This window comes from Nothoprocta perdicaria, unplaced genomic scaffold, assembly GCF_003342845.1.
Source record: "Nothoprocta perdicaria isolate Ctin4 unplaced genomic scaffold, notPer1 scaffold_124, whole genome shotgun sequence".
Taxonomy (NCBI): domain Eukaryota; kingdom Metazoa; phylum Chordata; class Aves; order Tinamiformes; family Tinamidae; genus Nothoprocta; species Nothoprocta perdicaria.
Window position 1 is genome coordinate 355,058 of NW_020454361.1, and position 10,943 is coordinate 366,000.

General features: G+C 44.0%; 1 long non-coding RNA gene across 1 annotated transcript; it reads left to right on the plus strand.

Moving 5' to 3' along the window:
- Window positions 1-3,401: 3,401 nt before the first annotated feature.
- LOC112942302 lies at window positions 3,402-4,796 on the plus strand. The gene is made up of 2 exons (XR_003248366.1): window positions 3,402-3,517; window positions 4,579-4,796. It is a non-coding gene; the product is annotated as an uncharacterized LOC112942302 (long non-coding RNA).
- The last annotated feature ends 6,147 nt before the right edge of the window (window positions 4,797-10,943 follow it).

Genomic DNA, 10,943 nt, shown 5'->3' on the forward strand with positions numbered 1-10,943 from the left:
AAGATCTTTKTAAAACGGTGTGTCCACATAAACAGCTGTAATTGCCATAGAGACATTGTACTGTAGGGCAGGGAAGTGGTGTAAGTGTATGCTAAAACAAATTTTGATCTGAAAGAGATTAAACCTGAGCCCTAAATGCATATCTTATCCCCTAACTATGGGTTTTTTGGGGAAAAAAAACGAACTATATGCTATTAGGGCTGCATTGAATCTATTCTGTGAATCAAATGCTGAATATTTTCCTTGCCCCTGTGTAATTTGACTGAAGTGAAATTACAGGAGGCCTTTGCTGTGATGTTTTGGTCCAGTCTTTTCAGAGGATCAATGTGAGTTACCCAGTTGGCTTTTACTCTTGTTTCTCCTTCATCAGGCTTTGTAAATCAATGAGACTGATGGATTATAGTACCATGGAAATCAGGCCCTACATTTTGTTGCCTRCAAAACACGGAAGGGGTTGGATTGTGGATATTTTGCCCTCAAACCACACTATATTCTTTGAAGACACCAGGAAAAAAAAATCATATAAAATTGGCTCTTTATGCAAAGGCACTTTAAAATCAGAGACTTGCTTCCAGCTAAGAAAACATTTGCTACAGAACTAAACATGTTCTATATAATGTTGTTATCGGGTAAACTTTGTTAATGGTACATTGCTGATAATTTAAGAACTCGTGGGATTTTCAATAGCAAAGGTCTGCAGCGAGTGAGAGCTTCAGTGGACCTTGRGCAGGAGCAGTCCCACGGTTCATAGCAGGTTTTGGGAGCCCCAGMCCACTGCTCGAGGATGTTAAAGAAGCAGCAGTGACCAGATGAGGATATTTTGGGCCATAAATGCATGGCTGTACATTGCAACTGTTAGGGGAAGTGATCACCAGAGGTTTCAGAGATGATTGAGAAAGACGCAGGCAAAAAGAGAATGGCCAAAGCTGATGGACAAACTGGTTTTGTGTGATGAGATGCAGAATATCAGATTGTGATGAGATGCAGAATATCAGATTGTAGAGCAAAAACTGATGCAGAGTTGCTGCATCCAAAACCCGCCGGCCCGGGATGATTTCAGAAGTAATTGCCAAGTTGAACCTGGGAATAGCCCCCAGCAAGAGAACAGCAAAGCCGCCCTCGAGAGGCACCAGAGGAATTTGACAACGAGCTCTAGGAAGGAAATTTGGTGACACAAAGGGTGGAGGATGCTTGGACACCTGTTGTGGCAGCTGTGACTAAGCATGCAATGACCAGATCAGAGTGAATAATGAGAGAATCTGCTCATTTAAGAGTGTATATACAAACTCAGCAGGGACRTGGAACTGTTTTGCTTTGTTTTACTGATAATGTGTTATTGGAGTCATGTCTCTGACTGTGTCCTAGAGTGGGTTCAAAGCAATTACTTATATAACACAGGATATGTTTAAGTCAGGGAGGAATGGGGAGAAATGCATGTATCTCAATTTCTGGTTAAGAAGCAAAATGAAATTATGGTTTTTTTTTTTTTTCTGAATAGATTTATTGATTTCCATTTATATAACACAGGGATATCCATCTCAAGGTCTGGATGCTCCTTGCAAAATTTGAACTGTAGAGTAATCGGTGAGTTGGATTGCGCCACATAARCACCCTGCCAGCTGCTGGTTCATATCCAAACCTGAACCCTGTTACTCTCAAAAACAAACTCACTGAAAATAAGTCAGTCCCATCTCCAACTGTACGKGCCCATCTCTGAATGGCTCCAACTCAGGAGCATCTCTTGGTTAATCATGACCCCATTCCCAGGGTCATGCTAGTTGTTCCAGACACCTGGAAAGCCTTGGATTCTCCAAGCCCCCCTCTTTCGGGGCTTTCCTCCATCCGGATATCCCAGCTTTTCCCCTTTTCCATGGCAGAGAGGTGCCTCTGTCCCAGGTCCAATTCCCTTTTTATGGGCAGCAAAGTTCTGCTTTAGTTCTCCTGGTCCCCACCTTGGCAYGGCAGAGAGCAGGCAGAGAAGCCAAGTCTTTCTGAGCTGAAGTCAGCATCAGCTTCCCAGGTTTCCTCAGGAGGGTCATTGGGAAGCACCGGGGAGGGTCCTGCTCTCCTGGCCTCACACTGCACCATGAGCAGCACGTGCTGGAGGAGCKGCAGGGTTGAAGAGCCTGGTTTGGAAGAGACCAGCACACGGCTCTAGCAAAACCAACCCGTGTGCGAAGTCAAGTTGTGCTTCCCGGATTGGAAATCTGGAATGTAAATACCTGGCAGGGCAGCCACCCAGCACAAAATGCACTAGAGGAGCTGGAGACCAGGCCGACACGAGCGCCTTGAGCTTGCAGACCATCATGTGCAAGGCAAAAATTATTTATTTTTAAATCCCCCCAAAATAGATTAGATTTTCTTCCCGTAATTTCTGCAAGGCTTATGGAACATTGCAGTACCTGTGCGTGGGTATTGCACAGTGCATCGTTGTGCACTGTGACGGCAGCCTGTAATGCACCTAGTTGCAATTGCCACCGGAAAAAGTACGATGGGATCATCTCTATATTGTTTCAGTTCAGTTTGGCTTTAAATCAGTGGCATTTACTTCTTATTTTTTGTATGAGAATCCTTAAAAATGCTTTTTAAAATAGAAAAGTCCCCGCTAAGTTTGGTTTCTTACCTCRGAATTGAAAACTGCGCTAAACAGGATATATATGAATGCATGCTTATTACAGCTAAGTCCTGTTTTCTGAGTAGTGCCTAGAGATTGTAATTAATTTCAGATAAACCCTATTTTTGTCCACATATGCAGATTTCAAATCTGTGCGCCTGTGGATTTTGACACGGTGCGATGATGGATCAGAGCTTTCAGATGTCTGGCTCTTGGAGCTGTGAAATGCTAAAACAAACAAAAACAACAGTTTCGGGGGTGTCAATCTAACTTCTCAGCAGACAGGTGCCTCGCATTAGAGAAGTGTCATCCCCTGCAATTCCTCTTGGCCGTGTCTTGGGGGAAAAGCTTGGGATGTTCCAAGGTAAACCAAGGTAAAACTAGCTTCATGTCTTAAATCATATCTTAAGTCTGGTTTGTGGCTTGTGGGTAAAATTGCACCGTGCAACTTGTGTTGCCTGTCCCTGCCTGTCCCTGCTCGGTGCATGAGTAAGTGGTTCCTGTCTCCCGGATAATCGATCCGATCTGCTCCTGGAGCACGTCGCCTTGGACAGAGCTGGGTTAACAGGTAAAGGGGAGGGCCAGGCTGGCGCGCTGCAGCTGCTGCAATGAGCTGGCTTCATTGCTGCAGGTTTGGGACTATGTAATTAACAAATTAAATGGTACTGTTCATTACAGGTGTAAATATTTTATGCAATGGGAAGGGCAGCCGGGAKCACCAGGAACACCAGGACACCCTGGGGACAACGTCCTGTGGCCTTGGTGGGGTTAAGCTCCGAGCTGGGCTGCAGAAACAGAATCCCAATGAAAGTCCTGCCATGTGATTTGCAAACGTGCAACCCCCTGGAATTCATTCTGCACAATCCTGGCTCAGACGGAGGAGGAAGACAGYGAATTTTTTGGGTACAAATCGGATTTTCTTTGTAGCTACTGATTTGTTTTTAGTGTCACACATGGTATCATGAGAAGTTGCATCGTTCGGGCCTTTTTAATGAATTTGTGTTGCTCGCATATTAGTAGGAATATTTTCACTGCAGCAAACACCATAAACAGTTTCCACGCTGGGGTATGTTATAGTGCCACCAGAATTGGTTCTTCTGCTGGTTCATTTCTTTTATGCTGAGAATTCAGGGCCGATTCAGCTTGGTTTTATGCATCATTAGAGATTTACAATTACTTTGCTATAGTTTCTTTCTGGAAGCCTATCTCTCATGGCTAATGCTGCGGGAGCCCTGTTGTGCAGGGGCTGGTATTAGCCACCTCCGAGCAGCAAAGTGGTTGAGAAGGATTTAGAATTATGACTGGCTAAATTCTCCGTGCAAGGTCTGTAATACTGTTATCCTTTGCTCAGCTCGGGCTGCAATACATTTTTTTTTCTTCAGTTTAAATTAGAGGAAAAAATAAAAATAAAAGCTGTATCCTCAAGAGGTTTTCATCTTTTGCTTGTCATTTTTTGTTGTTGTTGCTGAGCTGCTGCAGTCAGAGATGGGAAATGGTAGGAAATTCCATTTGGATTTTGTGATGTTTAAATACATTGATATAGCATTAGTATATCAYGAAAAAGGAGACTCCCCTTTTTTATCTCATGTTTTAAAAGTGCAAGTCTTACTTGGGACGGCTTCTTTTGGTTTGTAGATTTTACATATGTTGCTAAACTCAGGTAATTTCACCAAGTTTGTCTTGCAAAGACGTGGATCCCTATAGTTTATAATAAATGTAATTCATGTGTTAGAGAAATGCAGTACTGCACTGAAACAAACATGATATGCAGAGACTAATGTGGACCCAATCTAAAGCCCGTTAAAATCAATAAAAAGATTGCAAATGAACTTATATAGCCTTTAGATCGCGCTCTAAATGGGCAAATTACAGTTGTGGAGTCTCCCATTTACATACCTGTGTGGTACATTTAATATATTTTATAGAATTGAAATTACTTGGTGCTCTTTTTCATGCTTTTTTAGGATAAGAATTTGCCAAGGGCATCAACAGCAGTTTTCCCAGGCTTCAGAACGCGGATTATGTAGTCAATCCACAGATGACTTAAAACTTTGAAAAAAAMCGGCCATGGTTATCAGAGGAGCTTTGACAACAGCAAGGACAGCAGCGCTATCTGCCACATCCCATCAGAGATTCCCGTTCAGCCTAATTAACATCGCGAGGACATCAGTGCGGGCCATCAGTCCCGGAGGAGCTGCGCAAAACTTTTAAGGGGAATATGCACGAGATCTCGCCCCTGTATTAGTTTAAATAGATCAAATCATGAGGAAAAGAAGAAAAAAAAAAAAAAAAGGTGATTTGTCTTGTATAAGGTTAGAAGAAAGACTGTTGCATGGTAGCATTAGGGAAGAGCCTCAAAGGTTGCAAAGAATTGTCAAATCCGTTGTTGTAACCTGGTAATCTTTCTTCTTTTACAGGGTTTCGTGAATCCCACTGAGAATGAGCAGRGCTGATCTCTAAGCCTGTGATTTCTGCTGCCTCTGTAAGTGTGAGAGAGAGAGATGCCTCTACCTGCTCCGAGTGGCCTATAATTAAAAACCCTTTTTGGAGTAACACTAAAAATAAGCCATCACAATATCTGATTAAGCCTCTTAGGAACCTGTCACTAATCACCTTCCCTGGCCCTGACGGAATGTATTTATGCATTATAAATATACTTATTATATGCATCCTCCCTAAATCATATTTAGCTCTTGTGTATAACGTATAAGCATATTCTATAGAATATGCACAAATACAGATGACAGACTCCCACAGAGTTCATCGCTGGAAAGGTTTGAAGGATTCGATCCTTAATATTTAATGAGAAAGATGCTATTTCCTTCCTCGGCTTTTATCTTTGGTTTGGCATAGTCATTAAATTCGTTGTTTTCCTTGCAAGATTATATAATTTATGACCTAATTTTAGACTTTTGAGTAACAGTGCAAAAATGCTCCTGGAATATCTCCATTTCTTGGTAGGGAGTGTCTCTGGATTAAATAGCACATAGAACCTGACCGTTTAACTATGAACTATCCATCAGGAAGTAGTTACAAGCAAGGAAAACTGTGCCTCAAAATTCAGATAGGATTATGCGATTATATTGTGGGTATTTTTCCCTGTAAAAATATGATTTTCCAGCTTTTCCAAAGCCCRCCTTATGCGCTGGTTGGCAGGAATCCCCAAGTAATGCAGCAATCACCCAGGAACCGCTATCACTTAAAATATTTTCATGTAGCAGCCTTGACTTTCAGGCTGCTGCGGGACAAATTCATGCAGCCCTAAGTGCAGGGCTGGTTATGTGGAGCCAGGGAAGCAGGTGAGGAATGACAATTAATGCTTTACAGTGACTATCAGCCTCCTCATCCTCTGCAGATGCAGTTTCTAAGGGTCTCGAATGCTTCCAGGGTGAGAGCCAGGGGCTGTTTGGGTGCCCRCGGCTTCCGCAGCGCTGATGGGGAAGGTCCCGCAGACCCGGCGCTCTTGGCATAATTACAAACAAGAAACTCCCGGGTCTCGCCCTGGCTTTGGGTTTGCTCAAAGCTTTGGGCTAAAGCCCAGGGAAGTGTTTGCTCTGCAGGGCCCGTCTGGCTGCAGGGCTGTGTTGCTGTGCGAGGCAGTGCCAGGTGACTCCCCCGGAGCAGCGGGCACGCTTTTGGGTGGCTCCCTGTGTGCCCAGGCTAATTCAGCTGTAAATTCATTGTAAACAGTGCTGTGAGTTCATTTTGTAGGTGTAAAACATATTGTTTAGACTATCAAATTTAATATATAGTCTATTGCATTAGCATATTCTAGAAGCACTTTATTTTGGTGTTTCGGAGGGAAGTGGCTGGGAGCCGAGTGCTGGGTTGTTCTGTGCCCTGGGGCAGCGTTCGGAGGCTTTGCACAGGGCAYCTCCTTTCCTACCTTGATGACAGCACTGGGTTGTGGTGCAGGTAGAGCAGGGACTGCTGGCGTGAGGCTCAGCATAACCTCGCACGCGGTGCGGGATGAGGTAGGTGGATAAAAGAAAAATAATCCTTATGAAAAGGTGACGTTATTTCTGGAGTAAGAAAGATTGGAGCGCATATCTGTCTGGCTTTAATGGAGCGGTTCCAGGAAAGCAGCAGCGACTAAAGTGTTTTCAGTATCACATAATTCAAGACTAAAATCATAATTCCAATTACAATTTCTGCCATTTCTGGCCTTGGGAAACCTATGCTAATATTTATTATTATATGATTGACCTATGATTTCTTCATCATTTACATTAGCAACTATGATATTCATAGTAACATCCTTTAAATCACATAAGCACATGTCAACAGTGCATGATGAAGTCACATCCTGCAGATTTTTTATTTACTTAGTCCATTTTTTTCCTGATAAAATAACATTGCRCGATGCATAATCTCACCTCCGCAAGGCCTCTAGGGGCATATATAATCACAGAACGCATTTTCTATAAGCTTACAAAATGAGTCAATTCTATCTGAGGTACAAACAGTTATAGAAAGTCAGTATTTCACTTCCATCGCTGCCTGACATCATCTTCTACAAAGTGCAAGAAAATGTTTACTTAGCTCTTTGACATCGTCGCAAAACCTTTAGAACAAAGAATAAAGTGAGAAACTAATACCTCTTTTCTAGGTACAGATTTAGGTTTTTTTATTTGTTGGAAACCTTCTTATAACACGCGAACTCATAGAGGTACCTCTAATCTCTATTTTTCCTTCCACAGCTGCGCAGAAGAGGTTATTCCTGGCCCTGTCTTGCTTGAGACTGGCATTTTTGCAGCTTAGCACCAATGCAGCCTGACCACAGCAGCATTCCGTGGAGGGGACAGCTCTGTGGAGGACAGACGCTCCTTGACTGTCCAGGTGAGGTGCCACARTGAGTTGAGGCTGGTCATTAACTTCAGCTGTAGCTGATCCAATCGGATTTATCTTTGAAGGGATGGTAGAGATTTTTTCGCAGTTCAGGGTGTTCTGGGGACTTGTCAGAGGGTTTTAGTTCTCCAGGTGTCTCCCATACTGATCTCGTGAGGTTCCTCCTCGTGTTCATCACCAGCACAGCCCCTATCTTCCAACATCTCTGTTGGAAATCTGCCTCCTCCACAGTGTTCAGGGAGTGGGACCCCTCAGTGCTGTCTGCAGAGCGGGGCTTTTCAATGCCTTTGTCTTCCACCCATTGCTTTGCTGTAAAGTTCAATTCCATTGTGCTTATATTATCCTAAATAATTTGTCYAACTTGAAGGGCCCAGTTTTAGGGGATATTAGGTAATTTTTGGAACAGAAGAGGACAATTTCCTGAAGTTACATGGCCTAACAAAACCTGGGAGGCAGATAGACTCGTCCCTATTATCTGGGCATGGAGCCCTGAACTCGCTCTCATTTCTAGATGGAARGAAAGGTGTAAAGGTCAGAGTACTCCTATATCATCTTTCTGAAGATTGGTGTTGTGTAATAATTATTAACAGCTTCTGTAATGATGCACATTACAAACACAGAATCAAATACCTGCAGTGAACCTCCTCGGGCAAAATCCTCATTGACTCAATAATCGCTTTTCCTGAGAAGTGACTGCAGGAAGGCACTCCGAGCATTAAACATATTCCTGACTTAAGAGGCACTTATGATCTACCGGTAAGAGATTGTTAGCAATGTAAAAATGAACCTTAAACAGGAAAAATATTCTTTTTGCAAATTAATTCTGCTGACAGAAGAATTTGGACTAACTTCTTATGACTCTAGATGTTACTTATTACCCTTRTTATTACCAGAACAGCAGATGCCACCTACTTGGGATTTTGTAAATAGTTGTTCCCAAAGTGATTTTGTTTTCTATAAAATCTTTGGTGAAAAGCTGGCTTCTAATYCTTTCTCTTCCAAAGCTTTTGCAGCTCATTTTTTTCCCCCTCTCTTGATATCTTTTTTAATTTTTCCACTTTGGGTTTTAATCTTTCATAGAGAGATTTTATAGAAGTCTGCCTTAAGGGTAAATCTTGAACTTTTACTCTTATTTGAAAAGTCATTCCTTAAAGCTTTAATAAACTGAAAAGAGAGAGAAAAAAAMCCCAGAACTTTATTTCTAGCTGCCGTGCATCCTGGAATCACGGCATGGAAATGAGTGTCAGCGCGCACAGCAAGTTAACCGGACTCTGTCAGCCTGTCAGCATCTGTAAAAGCTTCTGCCTGGACGTATACCCAGGAGGAAGAGGAGAAGGAGATGGGAGACTGAGTGCTGACCAGTATCCAGAGCTGGAGGCTTTGCCATCAATCCTGCTTTTCTCCCTGGTGGYTGGTACAGGGGGTTGGGGGCATCAGCCCTTCCCCTGTTGCAGCTTCTCTGCATTAAGTCTGAGGTGCAAGTGGTCCTGGCCAGACCCCAGCCCCACCAGGGAGCTCTGCTGCCCTGCGGAGCCACAAAGAGTCTAGTTTTCTACCAAATAGAATTTTTGTTTGTTTTATTTAGTTTTTGTAACCACAGCAACAAACACTAACCCGCAAACAGGACAGAGAGCTCTCCTGGTGGGTGCCTCATTAAGGCAATGTCAGAGGCTTGAATAAAATCCCCATTCATTTGCACAAAAACAAGCGAGATTGCCAAATGTGGAGAAACTGAAATTTCGTAAAATAATATGACATAATGATGCCCTGACTTGCTGCATTATCCTGGAAAGTTGGCCACAACAGTTTTTACTTGTCTTTACCTGCATTGCAGATCAGGAGCAATGCAGATGCCTGCCCGTGAGCGGCAGGTTATGGTGCTGGGAGGCAGCAGGGCCAGCACGCTGCTCTCYGGAGCCGCAGTGACGTGTGTGCTACGGGCAGGCAGGTATAAATGTAGAGTTACAGGTGGCAGGCAGCCTGGCTTGTATTTCCAATGGCATTCCCGAAGCTAGGAGGCTAAGAAGCAGATCCTGTGCATCAGCGAGAGACCTCCCRAGTTCCACAAGCTTTAGATCAGATCCCGAATGAATGCTCCTTCCTGGGGCCGCTTGTTGAATGGGACTCCAGACGGCAGCATCCCCGCAGCGAGCACGGTCCTGCTGCTGCGGGAGGCTGTGCTCGTGGCACAGCGTGGTCCCCCATTGCTGTCCCGCATGAGAGAGCAGAAATCACACCTTTTCAGCCCATCTCTGATGCCATTTCATGTGTCTTCATAGAAGGACTCGATGGTAAGAGGCTCCCACCAGCTCTGTCCTTTCCTTGGTCTTCCTGCAAGGCAGCAGTTCCCGTTTCCAGATGCTGCCCGCAGCTCCCATTGCGCTTCCCTGGCACTTGCTCTCTGACCCATCTTCACATGGATTAAGGCACTCGGAGAGCCAGAGAACTTTATATTTCCAGTATTTTTTAAAAGAGTATGACTTTAAACAGCTTCAGCAAGTTTCTTTTCCAGCATTGCAAAGTTCTTTGCACTTGAGGGGGCAGTTTCTGCAGCGCTGCTCGCTCTGGGGGCAGGAGGAGCCGTGAGCGGCTCGTGCCTGGGGGTCCCACTGCACGGGGTGGCTCYGCTGATGCCCTTGGGCTCCTCTCGGTTACCTTGCACAGAATGGGTCACGTCTTACACCCACGGAGGGTCAAACAGAGGATGGAAATGCAGATTATAAAGAGATATCTCCCAGGATCACTTTGTTTTCCACTGCTATAAAATCGTTTTCCATCTTCCTGCAGCTCCTATAAAGCCAGAAGAGCTCTCAATATTTGCTTCCCGGATGCTTTTCTTCTCCTCTGCTTACAACTATAAAAGCAGCTTTTCATGCTCCAAATCGGAGATAAATTGGAATCCCTGCTGAAGAAATAAAACACAAGGCTAATCAAATCATAGCACAGGAAGCCGCCTTTAGCCGGTGCATTTTTTGCAAGCTATTTTTAGAATATATTTTTATTTTGCCGCTCCATATGGGAAGTCGAACCCATCTGGTCTGGGAGAAGGGAAGGTTGTGCTTCTATAGAGACCGAGCAAACCACCCCTGTTCACCACGTACTTAAACATGTGCTTAAACCCAGCCTGAGCTGGGAGTTGGAAAGTCCTCGCTGACGGGGGCCTCGGGCCCTGTCTGAGGTTGTAGCAGTGCTGCTCCCTCCTGAGATTGAAACTGCTCTATATTCGCTAGCCGCTCTCCAGTTAACATGGTTCTTCTTAATTATGACATTTCTAATTCAGACACTTTTTTTTTTTTTTTTTTTTTTTTTTTTTCCCCCTCCGTTTCTTCTCCATGATTTAGATGCCCTGATCTTTGGCCGAGTACCAGCCAGGGCGTAAAGTTAAAGTTAAATATTACTCTACGCTACTTGTTACTACTCTTAAAACGTCCAGATGAACGTGATATTGGGGGATCAGTCTGCCCATAACACCACACTGCCC